This window comes from Entelurus aequoreus, linkage group LG18 (genome assembly GCF_033978785.1).
Source record: "Entelurus aequoreus isolate RoL-2023_Sb linkage group LG18, RoL_Eaeq_v1.1, whole genome shotgun sequence".
In the NCBI taxonomy this organism is placed as follows: domain Eukaryota; kingdom Metazoa; phylum Chordata; class Actinopteri; order Syngnathiformes; family Syngnathidae; genus Entelurus; species Entelurus aequoreus.
Window position 1 is genome coordinate 1,054,642 of NC_084748.1, and position 24,401 is coordinate 1,079,042.

Below are 24,401 nucleotides of genomic sequence, written 5' to 3' on the forward strand. Positions count from 1 at the left end.
CAACAACTACATAAATGATAATAAATGATAATTTACTAATTTACTTACTATAATAAGAATAATTATAGTAATCAACCCATCCATCCATCTTCTTCTGCTTATCCGAGGTGGGGTCGCGGGGGCAGCAGCCTAAGCCGAGAAGCCCAGACTTCCCTCTCCCCAGCCACTTGGTCCAGCTCCTCCCGGGGGATCCCGAGGCGTTCCCAGGCCAGCCGGGAGACATAGTCTTCCCAACGTGTCCTGGGTCTTCCCCGTGGCCTCCTACCGGTCAGACGTGCCCTAAACACCTCCCTAGGGAGGCGTTCGGGTGGCATCCTGACCAGATGCCCGAACCACCTCATCTGGCTCCTCTCCATGTGGAGGAGCAGCGGCTTTACTTTGAGCTCCTCCCGGATGACAGAGCTTCTCACCCTATCTCTAAGGGAGAGACCCGCCACCCGGCGGAGGAAACTTGTTTGGGCCGCTTGTACCCGTGATCTTGTCCTTTCGGTCATAACCCAAAGCTCATGACCATAGGTGAAGATGGGAACGTAGATCGACCGGTAAATTGAGAGCTTTGCCTTCCGGCTCAGCTCCTTCTTCACCACAACGGATCGATACAGCGTCTGCATCACTGAAGACGCCGCACCGATCCGCCTGTCGATCTCACCATCCACTCTTCCCTCACTCGTGAACAAGACTCCGAGGTACTTGAACTCCTCCACTTGGGCAGGGTCTCCTCCGCAACCCGGAGATGGCACTCCACCCTTTTCCGGGCGAGAACCATGGACTCGGACTTGGAGGTGCTGATTCTCATCCCAGTCGCTTCACACTCAGCTGCGAACCGATCCAGCGAGAGCTGAAGATCCTGGCCAGATGAAGCCATCAGGACCACATCATCTGCAAAAAGCAGAGACCTAATCCTGCAGCCACCAAACCAGATCCCCTCAACGCCTTGACTGCGCCTAGAAATGATGTCCATAAAAGTTCAGAACAGAATGGGTGACAAAGGGCAGCCTTGGCGGAGTCCAACCCTCACTGGAAACGTGTCCGACTTACTGCCGGCAATGCGGACCAAACTCTGGGACTGATCATACAGGGAGCGGACCGCCACAATCAGACAGTCCGATACTCCATACTCTCTGAGCACTCCCCACAGGACTTCCCGAGGGACACGGTCCAATGCCTTCTCCAAGTCCACAAAGCACATGTAGACTGGTTGGGCAAACTCCCATGCACCCTCAAGGACCCTGCCGAGAGTATAGAGCTGGTCCACAGTTCCACCACCAGGACGAAAACCACACTGTTCATCCTGAATCCGAGGTTGGACTATCCGGCGTAGCCTCCTCTCCAGTACACCTGAATAGACCTTACCGGGAAGGCTGAGGAGTGTGATCCCACCATAGTTGGAACACACACTCCGGTTCCCCTTCTTAAAGAGAGGAACTACCACCCCGGTCTGCCAATCCAGAGGAAGCACTATTGTAATGAAATACTTCATTGTTGCTCTAGTTAGTCTTCAAGTTATTATTTGAATGAACCGTAACAGCCTGATATTTAATAAGAAAAGCAGCCTATCAAAACAGTGCAACAAAGTGCTCCAATAAAATAAATATATTTACTCAGTAGAACGTAGCTGAATGTTCTTTTGATGTGTAAGCATGGACATGACTACTTCCTCATCTAGTGTAGCCTGGAGGAGAGCAGAAAGCATGGACATGACTACTTCCTCATCTAGTGTTGCCTGGAGGAGAGCAGAAAGCATGGACATGACTACTTCCTCATCTAGTGTTGCCTGGAGGAGAGCAGAAAGCATGGACATGTAAGCATGGACATGACTACTTCCTCATCTAGTGTTGCCTGGAGGAGAGCAGAAAGCATGGACATGTAAGCATGGACATGACTACTTCCTCATCTAGTGTTGCCTGGAGGAGAGCAGAAAGCATGGACATGTAAGCATGGACATGACTACTTCCTCATCTAGTGTTGCCTGGAGGAGAGCAGAAAGCACACCTTTCAAACAAAGAAATAAAAACACTCCCCAATAACGTAAACAGCATTTTCCAGACTGATGCAAACACACACTTGTTATACTTAATTCCAGACTGATGCAAACACACACTTGTTATACTTAATTCCAGACTGATGCAAACACACACTTGTTATACTTAATTCCAGACTGATGCAAACACACACTTGTTATACTTAATTCCAGACTGATGCAAACACACACTTGTTATACTTAATTCCAGACTGATGCAAACACACACTTGTTATACTTAATTCCAGACTGATGCAAACACACACTTGTTATACTTAATTCCAGACTGATGCAAACACACACTTGTTATACTTAATTCCAGACTGATGCAAACACACACTTGTTATACTTAATTCCAGACTGATGCAAACACACACTTGTTATACTTAATTCCAGACTGATGCAAACAGACACTTGTCATACTTAAGTGGAACAGGATTGAGACACAATGCTCCTTTGTTGGTGTGACGCTGGTCGTCACTCTGTCATGTCAGGTGTCAAAGGGAGCCGTAAAACTATGACGGTGACAGATCTTTTGCGTCATTTCCACATTACTGACAGCAGGAACTGACACTTTTCTTTCCACATTCTTGTGTGATGATATCTGAGATGGGAACGTTGGTTCATTTTTGGTTTAAAAACAAATTATGCAAAAAAAACAACTGTTTGTGTTGGTTTCAAAGTAAAACAAAATTGGAATAGCATTTAGTTTTTCGTATTTAAGGGGGCCTATTACGCATTATTGCGGGGCAGACTGGCTCGTACATGCACATGCATCCTCCGCTGTAGCCATTCCTCATACAAAGCAGCATAAAGTTGCAACTTGTATCTGTCGGGGGGCTCGCTATGGAAGCGCTAAAAACTACAACAAGGATGACGATGTTGTCAGAGTGGAGGCACGTACAGAAGAAAGAAAAGACCTCCATGACAAGGAAGTGTTTTCAATGTTGAAAAAAAAATCACAATATGAGAACTATTATTTGATAAAATATGAAGAAGACGAATAACAAACACATAAACGTCATTTTTGCAATAGTTTAACGAGTGCAGGTAAACAAAAGAAAAAGAAGGAAGACATAAACACTTTTTATGCACCAGGTGCCAAACTCAAGCAAACTCACACGTAGCGCGCCACATTATTGGAAGCCTCCAATAAATATGCCACTTTTCTTACTGAATGTATTTCACTTTTCCCAGTTGGACAGATAGCTAATACTGTACGTGTACTGCATGCAACTGTATATCTTTTAAACTTCATCTAATTTTGCAAAAAAAATAATTGTATTTTACATTCCTAACATTTTTTTTGTTGTTAAAAACAAAATAAGTACTTGAATATCAACTTGACTTGTTGTAAAAAAATTTTTTTAGGTCAGTCGCCAGAATTTGTACGTAAAACAAACAACAAAACTGTGGCATTTACAGTAAAACACCAATGATTTTACAGCAAAAACATTGGTAGTGTTTCCATTTCCATGTAAACTTTTTTTTTTTTTTTACAGTGTATGTAAAAAAATATATATAACTAATATGAAATTGTATATATTCATATGTTATTCACTATTACAAGTGACCCTCAATGAAAACGCGTTATACAGTTGTTAAGGGCCACAACCAGTAGGCCTGGGCTTTTGTATACATTTGCATACAAGTTAAGATAAAACCAATATTTCTGTCAATAATACGGTTATTCTTTAAATGTATTTATCAAATTACCTACACCCCCGAGCAAAATGCTTCATTCCATCTGGTAGCGGCGAACCCAGCATCAAACATACCGTTCACCCAACACAGACGTCATAAGGTCATCAAAGCTCACATGCATGCATTGGCGCACAGTGCCGTCATTTGAGAACCAGGATGAAGTGATAGCAGGAAAGTGAAAATATAATAAATCTATTTGCATTAAAAATGTGAGGTTGAAGTGTAGGAGACTTAATCCTCATTAGATGCGCTAATAATAAATGATAATGATAAATAAATAATAATCATAATAATCATAATAATCATCATCATAGTAATTATAATAATTGTGTATTATTCGGATGAACAGTATTTTCATTATATTTTTATGAACACGACATATATATAATTCCATCCATCCATCCATTTTCTACCGCTCGTCTATATATAATTATATTTAAGTGAATAACTTGTATGATGATTAAAAATCCTATTTTGGCTAAGCTATATTAAAGGCCTACTGAAAGCCACTACTAGCGACCACGCAGTCTGATAGTTTATATATCAATGATGACATCTTAACATTGCAACACATGCCAATACGGCCGGGTTAACTTATAAAGTGACATTTTACATTTCCCGCTAAACTTCCGCTTGAAAAGGTCTATGTATGATGACGTATGCGCGTGACGTCAATGGTTGAAATGGGAAGTATGCGGACACATTGTATCACAATACAAAAAGCTCTGTTTTCATCTCAAAATTCCACAGTATTCTGGACATCTGTGTTGGTGAATCTTTTGCAATTTGTTTAATGAACAATGAAGACTGCAAAGAAGAAAGTTGTAGGTGGGATCGGTGTATTAGCGGCGGACTGCAGCAACACAACCAGGAGAACAGAGAGATGGATAGCAGACGCGCTAGCCGGCGAACTCACCTTAACTTCCTCCGTCTCCAGGCCACCGACCGCATCTGTGATCGGGTGAAGTCCTTCGTCGCTCCGTCGATCGCTGGAACGCAGGTGAGCATGGGTGTTGATGAGCAGATGAGGGCTGGCTGGCGTAGGTGGAGAGATAATGTTTTTAGCATAGCTCTGTGAGGTCCGGTTGCTAAGTTAGCTTCAATGGCATCGTTAGCAACAGCAGTGTCAAGCTTCGCCAGGCGGTACAGCATTAACCGTGTAGCTACATGTCCATGGTTTAATAGTATTGTTGATCTTCTGTCTATCCTTCCAGTCAGGGGTTTATTTCTTTTGTTTCTATCTTCATTTGAGAACGATGCTATCGCGTTAGCTCCGTAGCTAAAGTGTTTCACCGATGCATTGTCGTGGAGATAAAAGTCACTGTGAATGTCCATTTTGCGTTCTGGACTCTCATTTTCAAGAGGATATAGTATCCCAGGTGGTTTGAAATACAAATCCGTGATCCACAATAGAAAAAGGAGAGAGTGTGGAATCCAATGAGCCAGCTTGTACCTAAGTTACGGTCAGAGCGAAAAAAGATATGGCTTGCACTGCATTCTAGTCCTTCACTCTCACGTTCCTCATCCACGAATCTTTCATCCTGGCTCAAATTAATGGGGTAATCGTCGCTTTCTCGGCCCGAATCTCTCTCGCTGCTGGTGTAAACAATGGGGAAATGTGAGGAGCCTTTCAACCTGTGACGTCACGCTACTTTCAACCTGTGACGTCACGCTACTTCTGCTACAGGCAAGGCTTTTTTATCAGCGAGCAAAAGTTGCAACTTTATCGTCGATGTTCTCTACTAAATCCTTTCAGCAAAAATATGGCAAATGATCAAGTACGACACATAAAATGGATCTGCTATCCCCGTTTAAATTTAAAAAAATAATTTCAGTAGGCCTTTAAATTAAAAAAGAAAGACCAGAAAACATTTCAATCGTAAAACAGCGGCAAATAATTGGAGTTTTTTTCAATTGATATTTAAGGAAGACTTTAGCCCCCCTAAAAAGGCCTATTGATGAACATTATTGTTAGAAACTAAACAATATTGTGGGCTTTCTGCCCGTGAAGTGCTCCATCTACTTTGCTTCCGGGTTATCACGTTGGGATACAATTATGGATGGATGGATGGGCAGTGTATGAACAATCGACATGTGTCAAAACCTTATTTGAGTTTTTTTCCATACGAAAATATTGGAGACATTATAAGCATGCAAAAACCTTAAGGAGGCTAATAATAATAGATGAGTAATATTACAGACCACACAAATCCCAGGAGCAAGCCAAACATTGACAGTGAAAGATGTGGTTTTTGCACATTTTTGAGTAAAGCGTTTACCACAAACACATCGTGTGGACGTCACGCACAATGTTGAACAAAGGATGTTCAACATTCCTTCCTTGAACACGGCCTACGTGTTCAGCTATTTAGGTCTTTGTGTCCCAGGAATCTTTGTGGAGGGGCGGGGCATAGGCAGGGCTGGGTTGTGTTTCCATTTCATCTGATACCGTTGCCAAATTGGTTCTTTTGATACGAGGCCAGTGCTTGAACAGTTACTTCAAAGAATGGTCCTGAGTTACTTCTTGTACAACATCAACCTTCAAGCACTTGTTGCTTATCGGACGGCGTGGCGAAGTTGGTAGAGTGGCTGTGCCAGCAATCGGAGTGTTGCTGGTTACTGGGGTTCAATTCCCACCTTCTACCATCCTAGTCACGTCCGTTGTGTCCTTGGGCAAGACACTTCACCCTTGCTCCTGATGGCTGCTGGTTAGCGCCTTGCATGGCAGCTCCCGCCATCAGTGTGTGAATGTGTGTGTGAATGTGTGTGTGGATGTGGAAATAGTGTCAAAGCGCTTTGAGTACCTTGAAGGTAGAAAAGCGCTATACAAGTATAACCCATTTATCATTTATTTATCCCCAAACTGAAGACGTCACACATTCACCACGTTTGTATGCACTAAATTAGTCTGAATTCTCAAAGTTTGGTTCTTTGTGTTTTCCCACCTACGTGTGAAGTCCAAGTGTCCATGCACTCTCTCAAAGGCCCCGTTTACACTAAGGTTATCCAGGGTAAATCCCACCTAACCTTATCCTTGTCCACACACACATTGGTCATTTAAGACGCCCCCCCTCCGTCAGCCGAAGGAAAAGACTGTGTGCCCAGACTGGTATCCAAATGAAGGCTGCTGTTGTGCCCAGACTGGTATCCAAATGAAGGCTGCTGTTGTGCCCAGACTGGTATCCAAATGAAGGCTGCTGTTGTGCCCAGACTGGTATCCAAATGAAGGCTGCTGTTGTGCCCAGACTGGTATCCAAATGAAGGCTGCTGTTGTGCCCAGACTGGTATCCAAATGACGGCTGCTGTTGTGCCCAGACTGGTATCCAAATGAAGGCTGCTGTTGTGCCCAGACTGGTATCCAAATGAAGGCTGCTGTTGTGCCCAGACTGGTATCCAAATGAAGGCTTCTGTTGTGCCCAGACTGGTATCCAAATGAAGGCTTCTGTTGTGCCCAGACTGGTATCCAAATGACGGCTTCTGTTGTGCCCAGACTGGTATCCAAATGAAGGCTGCTGTTGTGCCCAGACTGGTATCCAAATGAAGGCTGCTGTTGTGCCCAGACTGGTATCCAAATGAAGGCTGCTGTTGTGCCCAGACTGGTATCCAAATGAAGGCTGCTGTTGTGCCCAGACTGGTATCCAAATGAAGGCTGCTGTTGTGCCCAGACTGGTATCCAAATGAAGGCTGCTGTTGTGCCCAGACTGGTATCCAAATGAAGGCTGCTGTTGTGCCCAGACTGGTATCCAAATGAAGGCTGCTGTTGTGCCCAGACTGGTATCCAAATGAAGGCTGCTGTTGTGCCCAGACTGGTATCCAAATGAAGGCTGCTGTTGTGCCCAGACTGGTATCCAAATGACGGCTGCTGTTGTGCCCAGACTGGTATCCAAATGAAGGCTGCTGTTGTGCCCAGACTGGTATCCAAATGAAGGCTGCTGTTGTGCCCAGACTGGTATCCAAATGAAGGCTTCTGTTGTGCCCAGACTGGTATCCAAATGAAGGCTTCTGTTGTGCCCAGACTGGTATCCAAATGACGGCTTCTGTTGTGCCCAGACTGGTATCCAAATGAAGGCTGCTGTTGTGCCCAGACTGGTATCCAAATGAAGGCTGCTGTTGTGCCCAGACTGGTATCCAAATGAAGGCTGCTGTTGTGCCCAGACTGGTATCCAAATGAAGGCTGCTGTTGTGCCCAGACTGGTATCCAAATGAAGGCTGCTGTTGTGCCCAGACTGGTATCCAAATGAAGGCTGCTGTTGTGCCCAGACTGGTATCCAAATGAAGGCTGCTGTTGTGCCCAGACTGGTATCCAAATGAAGGCTGCTGTTGTGCCCAGACTGGTATCCAAATGAAGGCTGCTGTTGTGCCCAGACTGGTATCCAAATGAAGGCTGCTGTTGTGCCCAGACTGGTATCCAAATGACGGCTGCTGTTGTGCCCAGACTGGTATCCAAATGAAGGCTGCTGTTGTGCCCAGACTGGTATCCAAATGAAGGCTGCTGTTGTGCCCAGACTGGTATCCAAATGAAGGCTTCTGTTGTGCCCAGACTGGTATCCAAATGAAGGCTTCTGTTGTGCCCAGACTGGTATCCAAATGACGGCTTCTGTTGTGCCCAGACTGGTATCCAAATGAAGGCTGCTGTTGTGCCCAGACTGGTATCCAAATGAAGGCTGCTGTTGTGCCCAGACTGGTATCCAAATGAAGGCTGCTGTTGTGCCCAGACTGGTATCCAAATGAAGGCTGCTGTTGTGCCCAGACTGGTATCCAAATGAAGGCTGCTGTTGTGCCCAGACTGGTATCCAAATGAAGGCTGCTGTTGTGCCCAGACTGGTATCCAAATGAAGGCTTCTGTTGTGCCCAGACTGGTATCCAAATGAAGGCTGCTGTTGTGCCCAGACTGGTATCCAAATGAAGGCTGCTGTTGTTGTGGACTATCTTGCCAGTTGTGCGCAAAGTGAATCAGTTGGCTTGCACACATGCAGCGTGAAGAGGTCTGTGCACACTTTATTATCCGCCTATCATAGACCTGCTTCATTAGCTTTCATTTCCTTCGGGAGTCCAAATTTCCTACATTTCCTTGGCTACCTTCTTAAATAAATATGTTGGGTCTTTTTCTACCATTGATGCACTTCAAAATGTTTTGTTCTTTTCATTTTGAAGCAAATAAACAGCCTCCTCTTCATTACAACTCTTGCTTATTGACTGCTATCTTGCTTCCGGGTTATATCCCGAGAGACCTGGGGCCGTACTTATCAAGCTTCTTAGAGTGCCATTTTACACTTAAGTCCTGAGAATTTGCGAAATTTAGTCCTACTCTCAAACTTAAGAATAAAAGCTTTTTATCAACGTTCTTAAGTGTAAGAATCACTCCTACTCTCCACCATATTTAAGAGACCTTCAGAGGTGTCTTAAGTGGTTAGGAGTTGCCAGCAGGGGGTGGCACTGAGGCGAGAGAGACGTGCGCCAACGTTCATCTTTGTTTGATGACGAGCAGCTGATCAAACGGTATCGTTTAGACAGAGCAGGTATTATTTTTGTCACAGATTTAATCATTTTCCATTCCTTGTTGATTTCTGCATGTGTCTGCAGTGGACTAGTATATATAGAGCCACCCACACCACTTTCAAATTAGTTGCCTAATTAATGAATTGGAAAGAACATTTTATGAGAGTAGCGTATGTGTGTGGCACACACATACGCTAGGTGACAGCATGTGAGGTGAGTGACGTCAGTGAGTGTGTGGGCGAGAGAAGAGAGGGAGCGGTATTGTGAGTGCGAGCGGGGACTAGTTTGTTTTGTGTTGGATTGGCTGTGTGCAAGCAATCAATAAAGCAAGATTTGCAACTAATCGCCGGACTCATCATTCACTGTAAAGTCGTCCGCTGTGGAGAGCCACTGCCGGGTAAAGTGAAGGGTGTTGCCCCGAGCATACATCCTGGAGAAGTGTCTCCCCTGCCTCTGTTACGGTCTGGGAGCAGGAAGCAGGAAAGGTGCAACAAAAAGGAAACATTTATTTTTGATTCATTGCCAATATTGTTTGTTTGTTTTGTATTATTTTGTAGTTTATTGTCAAAATATACACTCCCATTGTCCACTTCAATATTTCTAAGATATTTCTTTATTCTTAGACAAGGGATTCCCTTCCGTGATTGGTCATTTCTATGGACACAGAAATGACGTCACCTAAAATTGCGTTTACGGCACATAGTAATGTCGTAATTCAGCTCTGAGTGTGACACTTAAGATTCAGTCCTACACTTCGCTGAAAGTGTGAGTAAGACGCTTGATAACTAACTTTTAAGTGCAGCTTTCAGCCAAGAATTTATTTACTCTTAAGTCAACTCTTAGCAGACTTCTTAGGAGTCATTCTAAGAAGCTTGATAAGTACGGCCCCTGGTTTCCAATCGCATAATCCAGGTGTGTTAGTCAGACTTTTCAAAAACCAAACACGATCCGATTAAGATGTACACTGCAAAAAGTGAAATCTAAGTAAGATGAAATATGTCAAATAAGGTGATATTTGCTTATTTTCTGTCTAATAAGATCATTCTTCTCCCTAAGCAGATTTGATGTTAGAGTGTTTTACTTGTTTGAAGTGTTTTGCTCCTAAATGATGTCAGTAAGATATTACAGATTTGATGAGCTATATTGAGTAAAACATGCTTGAAACTAGAATATCAAGTGTTGTGTCATCAACACTCACAAGTAGAAAACTACTTTTTTAAAGTCATCATTTCTTATTTCAAGCATGAAGTAAAAAATCATGACTTTGACACAATTGTGTCTCATAATTAAAACAGATGACAGCCAAATGGACTTTGCTGTTTTATTTCCAATGAAACAATAGAAAAGAGGTACTCATATAGTAGTACAGTTGGCACAGTACAGTAAACTGACAGTTCATATTTAAACATTTAACATTCTAACAATTTTGAACAGAAATAGTTCATGCACATTCAGATAAATTCCTCAAAATTACAATTAAAAATGTTTTGTCCGGGGGCGGGGCTGTATATATGTGCACTAATTGACTGAAAGAGCACGCACTTGGCGCGATGATGTCATGTTATCCATGGAAAAATGCATTTTTAGACAATATGATTAGCCTGAGCGGCTAGGAGACCCCGAGAGTAACAAGCGCTTGCCTTGTTGTCTTTCCATTAAGAACAATAAATTAGTTTTTAGTATAAGTTTGCTGGTTTCAAGAAATGTAATGCCGAGTGCATATCATTATGTCAAGATAATGGCACTAGCATTTACTTCATTTAAGAATATTTTTCAACATATTGAGCAAAAAGGGCTCTTTTTTTTCTACCAAGAAAAGTGCACTTGTTATTAGTGAGAATATACTTATTTGAAGCTATTTTTGGGTTCATTGAAGTTAGCTAATTTGACTTGTTTTGGAAAGTCTTGACAAGCCACATTTTCTTGTTCTATTGGCAGATCATTTTGCTTAGTTCAAATTAAATACCCCTCATTTTTGTATTTTTTTTCTTGTTTTTGAACACTGACTTTTTGCAGTGTAGGAGGCTTCTTTAGAGCCGAACTAGCTGGACTGATTTAGTGCATGGACACGTACTGACGGACAAAGTCGCTCTCTCGGTTCAGACCCAAATAAAGGGAGACGGTACCTTGTAGCCGGGTTTAAATAGCCGCTGCAGGTGGATCCCGCATTGGCTGAGAGTTGAGAGCTGAGAGACAGTTCCTGTTCCTGTTCCTGTTCCTGTCCCTGTTCCTGTTCCTGTTCCTGTTCCTGTCCCTGTTCCTGTCCCTGTCTCTGGCTCAAAACCGTTCAGTGGATCGTTGCCCCCCCCCCCCCCACCCATACTATCCCTCAGAGACATAGCCTCGAGCCGCCTCCACAAGATCTGACCAATCTAAGTCTAAGACTAGGTGTAACAATCTAAGTCAAAGACTAGATGTGACCAATCTAAGTCAAAGACTAGATGTAACAATCTAAGTCTAAGACTAGATGTAACAATCTAAGTCTAAGACTAGATGTAGCAATCTAAGTCAAAGACTAGATGTGACCAATCTAAGTCTAAGACTAGATGTAAAAATCTAAGTCAAAGACTAGGTGTAACAATCTAAGTCTAAGACTAGATGTAACAATCTAAGTCTAAGACTAGTTGTAACAATCTAAGTCTAAGACTAGATGTAACAATCTAAGTCTAAGACTAGGTGTAACAATCTAAGTCTAAGACTACATGTAACAATCTAAGTCTAAGACTAGATGTAACAATATAAGTCTAAGACTAGTTGTGACCAGTCTAAGTCCAAGACTAGATGTGACCATCTAAGTCAAAGACTAGATGTAACAATCTAAGTCTAAGACTAGGTGTAACAATCTAAGTCTAAGACTAGATGTAACAATCTAAGTCTAAGACTAGATGTGACCAATCTAAGTCTAAGACTAGATGTGACAATCTAAGTCTAAGACTAGATGTGACCAATCTAAGTCTAAGACTAGATGTGACAATCTAAGTCTAAGACTAGATGTAACAATCTAAGTCAAAGACTTGGTGTAACAATCTAAGTCTAAGACTAGATGTAAAAATCTAAGTCTAAGACTAGATGTAACAATCTAAGTCTAAGACTAGGTGTAACAATCTAAGTCAAAGACTAGATGTAACAATCTAAGTCTAAGACTAGATGTAACAATCTAAGTCTAAGACTAGGTGTAACAATCTAAGTCAAAGACTAGATGTAACAATCTAAGTCTAAGACTAGATGTAACAATCTAAGTCTAAGACTAGATGTAACAATCTAAGTCTAAGACGAAATGTAAAAATCTAAGTCTAAGATTAGATGTAACAATCTAAGTCAAAGACTAGGTGTAACAATCTAAGTCTAAGACTAGATGTGACCATCTAAGTCTAAGACTAGATGTAACAATCTAAGTCTAAGACTAGATGTGACAATCTAAGTCTAAGACTAGGTGTAAACAATCTAAGTCTAAGACTAGATGTAAACAATCTAAGTCTAAGACTAGATGTGACAATCTAAGTCTAAGACTAGATGTAACAATCTAAGTCTAGGTGTAAACAATCTAAGTCTAAGACTAGATGTAACAATCTAAGTCTAGGTGTAAACAATCTAAGTCTAAGACTAGATGTAACAATCTAAGTCTAAGACTAGATGTAACAATCTAAGTCTAAGACTAGATGTAACAATCTAAGTCCAAGACTAGATGTAACAATCTAAGTCTAAGACTAGATGTGACGATCTAAGTCCAAGACTAGATGTAACAATCTAAGTCTAAGACTAGGTGTACCAATCTAAGTCAAAGACTAGATGTAACAATCTAAGTCTAAGACTAGATGTAACAATCTAAGTCTAAGACTAGATGTAACAATCTAAGTCTAAGACTAGATGTAACAATCTAAGTCTAAGACGAGATGTAAAAATCTAAGTCTAAGACTAGATGTAACAATCTAAGTCAAAGACTAGGTGTAACAATCTAAGTCTAAGACTAGATGTGACCATCTAAGTCTAAGACTAGATGTAACAACCTAAGTCTAAGACTAAATGTGACAATCTAAGTCTAAGACTAGGTGTAAACAATCTAAGTCTAAGACTAGATGTGACAATCTAAGTCTAAGACTAGATGTAACAATCTAAGTCTAGATGTAACAACCTAAGTCTAAGACTAGATGTGACAATCTAAGTCAAAGACTAGATGTGACCAATCTAAGTCAAAGACTAGATGTAACAATCTAAGTCTAAGACTAGATGTAACAATCTAAGTCTAAGACTAGATGTAGCAATCTAAGTCAAAGACTAGATGTGACCAATCTAAGTCTAAGACTAGATGTAAAAATCTAAGTCTAAGACTAGATGTAACAATCTAAGTCTAAGACTAGATGTAACAATCTAAGTCTAAGACTAGGTGTAACAATCTAAGTCTAAGACTAGATGTAACAATCTAAGTCTAAGACTAGATGTAACAATCTAAGTCTAAGACTAGTTGTGACCAGTCTAAGTCCAAGACTAGATGTGACCATCTAAGTCAAAGACTAGATGTAACAATCTAAGTCTAAGACTAGGTGTAACAATCTAAGTCTAAGACTAGGTGTAAACAATCTAAGTCTAAGACTAGATGTGACAATCTAAGTCAAAGACTAGATGTAACAATCTAAGTCTAAGACTAGGTGTAACAATCTAAGTCTAAGACTAGATGTAACAATCTAAGTCTAAGACTAGATGTAACAATCTAAGTCTAAGACTAGGTGTAACAATCTAAGTCAAAGACTAGATGTAACAATCTAAGTCAAAGACTAGATGTAACAATCTAAGTCTAAGACTAGATGTAACAATCTAAGTCAAAGACTAGATGTAACAATCTAAGTCTAAGACTAGGTGTAACAATCTAAGTCAAAGACTAGATGTAACAATCTGAGTCAAAGACTAGATGTAACAATCTAAGTCTAAGACTAGATGTAACAATCTAAGTCTAAGACTAGGTGTAAAATCTAAGTCAAAGACTAGATGTAACAATCTAAGTCTAAGACTAGGTGTAACAATCTAAGTCAAAGACTAGATGAAACAATCTAAGTCAAAGACTAGATGTAACAATCTAAGTCTAAGACTAGATGTAACAATCTAAGTCTAAGACTAGGTGTAACAATCTAAGTCTAAGACTAGATGTAACAATCTAAGTCTAAGACTAGGTGTAACAATCTAAGTCAAAGACTAGATGTAACAATCTAAGTCAAAGACTAGATGTAACAATCTAAGTCAAAGACTAGATGTAACAATCTAAGTCTAAGACTAGATGTAACAATCTAAGTCTAAGACTAGGTGTAAAATCTAAGTCAAAGACTAGATGTAACAATCTAAGTCTAAGACTAGGTGTAACAATCTAAGTCAAAGACTAGATGAAACAATCTAAGTCAAAGACTAGATGTAACAATCTAAGTCTAAGACTAGATGTAACAATCTAAGTCTAAGACTAGGTGTAACAATCTAAGTCTAAGACTAGATGTAACAATCTAAGTCTAAGACTAGGTGTAACAATCTAAGTCAAAGACTAGATGTAACAATCTAAGTCAAAGACTAGATGTAACAATCTAAGTCAAAGACTAGATGTAACAATCTAAGTCTAAGACTAGATGTAACAATCTAAGTCAAAGACTAGATGTAACAATCTAAGTCTAAGACTAGATGTAACATTCTAAGTCTAAGACTAGGTGTAACAATCTAAGTCAAAGACTAGATGTAACAATCTAAGTCAAAGACTAGATGTAACAATCTAAGTCAAAGACTAGATGTGACAATCTAAGTCTAAGACTAGATGTAACAATCTAAGTCTAAGACGAGATGTAAAAATCTAAGTCTAAGACTAGATGTAACAATCTAAGTCAAAGACTAGGTGTAACAATCTAAGTCTAAGACTAGATGTGACCATCTAAGTCTAAGACTAGATGTAACAACCTAAGTCTAAGACTAGATGTGACAATCTAAGTCTAAGACTAGGTGTAAACAATCTAAGTCTAAGACTAGATGTGACAATCTAAGTCTAAGACTAGATGTAACAATCTAAGTCTAGATGTAACAACCTAAGTCTAAGACTAGATGTGACAATCTAAGTCTAAGACTAGATGTAACAATCTAAGTCTAAGACTAGATGTAACAATCTAAGTCAAAGACTAGATGTAACAATCTAAGTCTAAGACTAGATGTAACAATCTAAGTCAAAGACTAGATGTAACAATCTAAGTCTAAGACTAGATGTAACAATCTAAGTCTAAGACTAGGTGTAACAATCTAAGTCAAAGACTAGATGTAACAATCTAAGTCTAAGACTAGGTGTAACAATCTAAGTCAAAGACTAGATGTAACAATCTAAGTCAAAGACTAGATGTAAAAATCTAAGTCAAAGCCTAGATATAACAGTCTAAGTCAAAGACTAGATGTAACAATCTAAGTCTAAGACTAGGTGTAACAATCTAAGTCTAAGACTAGATGTAACAATCTAAGTCTAAGACTAGATGTAACAATCTAAGTCAAAGACTAGATGTAACAGTCTAAGTCTAAAACTAGATGTAACAATCTAAGTCTAAGACTAGGTGTAACAATCTAAGTCAAAGACTAGATGTAAAAATCTAAGTCAAAGCCTAGATATAACAATCTAAGTCTAAGACTAGATGTAACAATCTAAGTCAAAGACTAGATGTAACAATCTAAGTCAAAGACTAGATGTAACAATCTAAGTCTAAGACTAGGTGTAACAATCTAAGTCAAAGACTAGGTGTAACAATCTAAGTCAAAGACTAGATGTAACAATCTAAGTCAAAGACTAGATGTGACAATCTAAGTCTAAGACTAAATGTAACAATCTAAATCTAAGACTAGATGTAACAGTCTAAGTCAAAGACTAGATGCAACAATCTAAGTCAAAGACTAGGTGTAACAATCTAAGTCTAAGACTAGATGTAACAATCTAAGTCAAAGACTAGATGTGACAATCTAAGTCTAAGACTAGATGTGACAATCTAAGTCTAAGACTGGATGTAACAATCTAAGTCAAAGACTAGATGTAACAATCTAAGTCAAAGACTAGGTGTAACAGTCTAAGTCTAAGACTAGATGTAACAATCTAAGTCAAAGACTAGATGTAACAATCTAAGTCTAAGACTAGGTGTAACAATCTAAGTCAAAGACTAGATGTAACAATCTAAGTCAAAGACTAGATGTGACAATCTAAGTCTAAGACTAGATGTAACAATCTAAGTCTAAGACTAGGTGTAACAATCTAAGTCTAAGACTAGGTGTAACAATCTAAGTCAAAGACTAGATGTGACAATCTAAGTCTAAGACTAGATGTAACAATCTAAGTCTAAGACTAGGTGTAACAATCTAAGTCAAAGACTAGATGTAACAATCTAAGTCAAAGACTAGATGTAACAATCTAAGTCAAAGACTAGATGTGACAATCTAAGTCTAAGACTAGATGTCACAATCTAAGTCAAAGACTAGATGTAACAGTCTAAGTCTAAGACTAGATGTAACAATCTAAGTCTAAGACTAGGTGTAACAATCTAAGTCAAAGACTAGATGTAACAATCTAAGTCAAAGACTAGATGTAAAAATCAAAGTCAAAGCCTAGATATAACAGTCTAAGTCAAAGACTTGATGTAACAATCTAAGTCTAAGACTAGGTGTAACAATCTAAGTCTAAGACTAGATGTAACAATCTAAGTCTAAGACTAGGTGTAACAATCTAAGTCAAAGACTAGATGTAACAATCTAAGTCTAAGACTAGATGTAACAATCTAAGTCTAAGACTAGGTGTAACAATCTAAGTCAAAGACTAGATATAACAATCTAAGTCTAAGACTAGATGTAACAATCTAAGTCAAAGACTAGATGTAACAATCTAAGTCAAAGACTAGATGTAACAATCTAAGTCTAAGACTAGATGTAACAATCTAAGTCAAAGACTAGATGTAACAATCTAAGTCAAAGACTAGATGTGACAATCTAAGTCAAAGACTACATGTAACAATCTAAGTCTAAGACTAGATGTAACAATCTAAGTCAAAGACTAGATGTAACAGTCTAAGTCTAAGACTAGATGTAACAATCTAAGTCTAAGACTAGGTGTAACAATCTAAGTCAAAGACTAGATGTAAAAATCTAAGTCAAAGCCTAGATATAACAATCTAAGTCTAAGACTAGATGTAACAATCTAAGTCAAAGACTAGATGTAACAATCTAAGTCAAAGACTAGATGTAACAATCTAAGTCTAAGACTAGGTGTAACAATCTAAGTCAAAGACTAGGTGTAACAATCTAAGTCAAAGACTAGATGTAACAATCTAAGTCAAAGACTAGATGTGACAATCTAAGTCTAAGACTAAATGTAACAATCTAAGTCTAAGACTAGATGTAACAGTCTAAGTCAAAGACTAGATGCAACAATCTAAGTCAAAGACTAGGTGTAACAATCTAAGTCTAAGACTAGATGTAACAATCTAAGTCAAAGACTAGATGTGACAATCTAAGTCTAAGACTAGATGTGACAATCTAAGTCTAAGACTGGATGTAAATCTAAGTCAAAGACTAGATGTAACAATCTAAGTCAAAGACTAGGTGTAACAGTCTAAGTCTAAGACTAGATGTAACAATCTAAGTCAAAGACTAGATGTAACAATCTAAGTCTAAGACTAGGTGTAACAATCTAAGTCAAAGACTAGATGTAACAATCTAAGTCAAAGACTAGATGTGACAATCTAAGTCTAAGACTAGATGTAACAATCTAAGTCTAAGACTAGGTGTAACAATCTAAGTCTAAGACTAGATGTAACAATCTAAGTCTAAGACTAGGTGTAACAATCTAAGTCAAAGACTAGATGTGACAATCTAAGTCTAAGACTAGATGTAACAATCTAAGTCAAAGACTAGGTGTAACAATCTAAGTCTAAGACTAGGTGTAACAGTCTAAGTCTAAGACTAGATGTAACAATCTAAGTCTAAGACTAGTTGTAACAATCTAAGTCTAAGACTAGATGTAACAATCTAAGTCTAAGACTAGGTGTAACAATCTAAGTCTAAGACTAGATGTAACAATTAAGTCTAAGACTAGGTGTAACAATCTAAGTCTAAGACTAGATGTAACAATCTAAGTCTAAGACTAGATGTAACAATTAAGTCTAAGACTAGATGTAACAATCTAAGTCTAAGACTAGATGTAACAATTAAGACTAAGACTAGATGTAACAATCTAAGTCTAAGACTAGGTGTAACAATCTAAGTCTAAGACTAGATGTAACAATCTAAGTCAAAGACTAGATGTAACAATCTAAGTCTAAGACTAGATGTAACATTCTAAGTCTAAGACTAGATGTAACAATCTAAGTCAAAGACTAGATGTGACAATCTAAGTCAAAGACTAGATGTAACAATCTAAGTCTAAGACTAGGTGTAACAATCTAAGTCAAAGACTAGATGTAACAATCTAAGTCAAAGACTAGATGTGACAATCTAAGTCTAAGACTAGATGTAACAATCTAAGTCTAAGACTAGGTGTAACAATCTAAGTCTAAGACTAGATGTAACAATCTAAGTCTAAGACTAGGTGTAACAATCTAAGTCAAAGACTAGATGTGACAATCTAAGTCTAAAACTAGATGTAACAATCTAAGTCAAAGACTAGGTGTAACAATCTAAGTCTAAGACTAGGTGTAACAGTCTAAGTCTAAGACTAGATGTAACAATCTAAGTCTAAGACTAGTTGTAACAATCTAAGTCTAAGACTAGATGTAACAATCTAAGTCTAAGACTAGGTGTAACAATCTAAGTCTAAGACTAGATGTAACAATTAAGTCTAAGACTAGGTGTAACAATCTAAGTCTAAGACTAGATGTAACAATCTAAGTCTAAGACTAGATGTAACAATTAAGTCTAAGACTAGATGTAACAATCTAAGTCTAAGACTAGATGTAACAATTAAGACTAAGAATAGATGTAACAATCTAAGTCTAAGAATAGGTGTAACAATCTAAGTCTAAGACTAGATGTAACAATCTAAGTCTAAGACTAGGTGTAACAATCTAAGTCTAAGACTAGATGTAACAATCTAAGTCTAAGACTAGGTGTAACAATCTAAGTCTAAGACTAGATGTAACAATTAAGTCTAAGACTAGGTGTAACAATCTAAGTCTAAGACTAGATGTAACAATCTAAGTCTAAGACTAGATGTAACAATTAAGTCTAAGACTAGATGTAACAATCTAAGTCTAAGACTAGATGTAACAATTAAGACTAAGAATAGATGTAACAATCTAAGTCTAAGAATAGGTGTAACAATCTAAGTCTAAGACTAGATGTAACAATCTAAGTCTAAGACTAGATGTGACAATCTAAGTCTAAGACTAGGTGTAACAATCTAAGTCTATGAGCACAAACTGTTGAAGTCTACTCGGATGAAAGGTGAAACGTCTTCTCATCCTCTGCGATTTAACTGTTCATTTATTCACTGCAACCTAACTGTTGATCTATTTCCTGCCACTAAGCCCTTCATCTATGCAGTTTACTTATCTAGTACTGCCATATTACTGTCATCTATGCAGTTTACTTATCTAGTACTGCCATATTACTGTCATCTATGCAGTTTACTTATCTATTACTGCCATATTACTGTCATCTATGCAGTTTACTTATCTAGTACTGCCATATTACTGTCATCTATGCAGTTTACTTATCTATTACTGCCATATTACTGTCATCTATGCAGTTTACTTATCTAGTACTGCCATATTACTGTCATCTATGCAGTTTACTTATCTAGTACTGCCATATTACTGTCATCTATGCAGTTTACTTATCTAGTACTGCCATATTACTGTCATCTATGCGGTTTACTTATCTAGTACTGCCATATTACTGTCATCTATGCAGTTTACTTATCTAGTACTGCCACATTACTGTCATCTATGCAGTTTACTTATCTAGTACTGCCATATTACTGTCATCTATGCAGTTTACTTATCTAGTACTGCCACATTACTGTCATCTATGCAGTTTACTTATCTAGTACTGCCATATTACTGTCATCTATGCAGTTTACTTATCTAGTACTGCCATATTACTGTCATCTATGCAGTTTACTTATCTAGTACTGCCATATTACTGTCATCTATGCAGTTTACTTATCTATTACTGCCATATTACTGTCATCTATGCAGTTTACTTATCTAGTACTGCCACATTACTGTCATCTATGCAGTTTACTTATCTAGTACTGCCATATTACTGTCATATATGCAGTTTACTTATCTAGTACTGCCATATTACTGTCATCTATGCAGTTTACTTATCTAGTACTGCCATATTACTGTCATCTATGCAGTTTACTTATCTAGTACTGCCATATTACTGTCATCTATGCAGTTTACTTATCTAGTACTGCCATATTACTGTCATCTATGCAGTTTACTTATCTAGTACTGCCATATTACTGTCATCTATGCGGTTTACTTATCTAGTACTGCCATATTACTGTCATCTATGCAGTTTACTTATCTAGTACTGCCACATTACTGTCATCTATGCAGTTTACTTATCTAGTACTGCCATATTACTGTCATATATGCAGTTTACTTATCTAGTACTGCCATATTACTGTCATCTATAGAGTTTACTTATCTAGTACTGCCATATTACTGTCATCTATGCAGTTTACTTATCTAGTACTGCCATATTACTGTCATCTATGCAGTTTACTTATCTAGTACTGCCATATTACTGTCATCTATGCAGTTTACTTATCTAGTACTGCCATATTACTGTCATCTATGCAGTTTACTTATCTAGTACTGCCATATTACTGTCATCTATGCAGTTTACTTATCTAGTACTGCCATATTACTGTCACTATGCAGTTTACTTGTCTAGTACTGCCACATTACTGTCATCTATGCAATTTACTTATCTAGTACTGCCACATTACTGTCATCTATGCAGTTTACTTATCTAGTACTGCCACATTACTGTCATGTAGTCCTTTATTTATCCTTCACTGCCACATTACTGTCATCTAGTCCTTTATTTATCATTCACTGCCACATTACTGTCATCTAGTCCTTTATTTATCCTTCACTGCCATATTACTGTCATCTAGTCCTTTATTTATCCTTCACCGCCACATTACTGTCATCTAGTCCTTTATTATCCTTCACAGCCACATTACTGTCATCTAGTCCTTTATTTATCCTTCACTGCCATATTACTGTCATCTAGTCCTTTATTTATCCTTCACTGCCACATTACTGTCATCTAGTCCGGTATTAACCTTCACAGCCACATTACTGTCATCTAGTCCTTTATTTATCCTTCACTGCCACATTACTGTCATCTAGTCCTTTATTTATCCTTCACTGCCACATTACTGTCATCTAGTCCTTTATTTATCCTTCACTGCCACATTACTGTCATCTAGTCCTTTATTTATTCTTCACTGCCACATTACTGTCATCCAGTCCTTTATTATCCTTCACAGCCACATTACTGTCATCTATTCCTTTATTTATCCTTCACTGCCATATTACTGTCATCTAGTCCTTTATTTATCCTTCACTGCCACATTACTGTCATCTAGTCCTTTATTTATCCTTCACTGCCACATTACTGTCATCTAGTCCTTTATTTATCCTTCACTGCCACATTACTGTTATCTAGTCCTTTATTTATCCTTCACTGCCACATTACTGTCATCTAGTCCTTTATTAACCTTCACAGCCACATTACTGTCATCTAGTCCTTTATTTATCCTTCACTGCCACATTACTGTCATCTAGTCCTTTATTTATCCTTCACTGCCATATTACTGTCATCTAGTCCTTTATTTATCCTTCACTGCCACATTACTGTCATCTAGTCCTTTATTTATCCTTCACTGCCACATTACTGTCATCCAGTCCTTTATTATCCTTCACAGCCACATTACTGTCATCTAGTCCTTTATTTATCCTTCACTGCCATATTACTGTCATCTAGTCCTTTATTTATCCTTCACTGCCACATTACTGTCATCTAGTCCTTTATTTTCCTTCACAGCCATATTACTGTCATCTAGTCCTTTATTTATCCTTCACTGCCACATTACTGTCATCTAGTCTTTTATTAACCTTCTCAGCCACATTACTGTCATCTAGTCCTTTATTTATCCTTCACTGCCACATTACTGTCATCTAGTCCTTTATTTATCCTTCACTGCCACATTACTGTCATCTAGTCCTTTATTTATCCTTCACTGCCACATTACTGTCATCTAGTCCTTTATTTATCCTTCACTGCCACATTACTGTCATCCAGTCCTTTATTATCCTTCACAGCCACATTACTGTCATCTAGTCCTTTATTTATCCTTCACTGCCATATTACTGTCATCTAGTCCTTTATTTATCCTTCACTGCCACATTACTGTCATCTAGTCCTTTATTTATCCTTCACTGCCACATTACTTTCATCTAGTCCTTTATTTATCCTTCACTGCCACATTACTGTCATCTAGTCCTTTATTTATCCTTCACTGCCACATTACTGTCATCTAGTCCTTTATTTATCCTTCACTGCCACATTACTGTCATCTAGTCCTTTATTTATCCTTCACTGCCACATTACTGTCATCTAGTCCTTTATTTATCCTTCACTGCCACATTACTTTCATCTAGTCCTTTATTTATCCTTCACTGCCACATTACTGTCATCTAGTCCTTTATTTATCCTTCACTGCCACATTACTGTCATCTAGTCCTTTATTTATCCTTCACTGCCACATTACTGTCATCTAGTCCTTTATATATTCTTCACTGTCACATTACTGTCATCTAGTCCTTTATTTATCCTTCACTGCCACATTACTGTCATCTAGTCCTTTATTTATTCTTCACTGCCACATTACTGTCATCCAGTCCTTTATTATCCTTCACAGCCACATTACTGTCATCTATTCCTTTATTTATCCTTCACTGCCATATTACTGTCATCTAGTCCTTTATTTATCCTTCACTGCCACATTACTGTCATCTAGTCCTTTATTTATCCTTCACTGCCACATTACTGTCATCTAGTCCTTTATTTATCCTTCACTGCCACATTACTGTTATCTAGTCCTTTATTTATCCTTCACTGCCACATTACTGTCATCTAGTCCTTTATTAACCTTCACAGCCACATTACTGTCATCTAGTCCTTTATTTATCCTTCACTGCCACATTACTGTCATCTAGTCCTTTATTTATCCTTCACTGCCACATTACTGTCATCTAGTCCTTTATTTATCCTTCACTGCCACATTACTGTCATCCAGTCCTTTATTATCCTTCACAGCCACATTACTGTCATCTAGTCCTTTATTTATCCTTCACTGCCATATTACTGTCATCTAGTCCTTTATTTATCCTTCACTGCCACATTACTGTCATCTAGTCCTTTATTTTCCTTCACAGCCATATTACTGTCATCTAGTCCTTTATTTATCCTTCACTGCCACATTACTGTCATCTAGTCTTTTATTAACCTTCTCAGCCACATTACTGTCATCTAGTCCTTTATTTATCCTTCACTGCCACATTACTGTCATCTAGTCCTTTATTTATCCTTCACTGCCACATTACTGTCATCTAGTCCTTTATTTATCCTTCACTGCCACATTACTGTCATCCAGTCCTTTATTATCCTTCACAGCCACATTACTGTCATCTAGTCCTTTATTTATCCTTCACTGCCATATTACTGTCATATAGTCCTTTATTTATCCTTCACTGCCACATTACTGTCATCTAGTCCTTTATTTATCCTTCACTGCCACATTACTGTCATCTAGTCCTTTATTTATCCTTCACTGCCACATTACTTTCATCTAGTCCTTTATTTATCCTTCACTGCCACACTACTGTCATCTAGTCCTTTATTTATCCTTCACTGCCACATTACTGTCATCTAGTCCTTTATTTATCCTTCACTGCCACATTACTGTCATCTAGTCCTTTATATATTCTTCACTGTCACATTACTGTCATCTAGTCCTTTATTTATCCTTCACTGCCACATTACCGTCATCTAGTCCTTTATTTATCCTTCACTGCCACATTACTGTCATCTAGTCCTTTATTTATCCTTCACTGCCATATTACTGTCATCTAGTCCTTTATTTATCCTTCACTGCCACATTACTGTC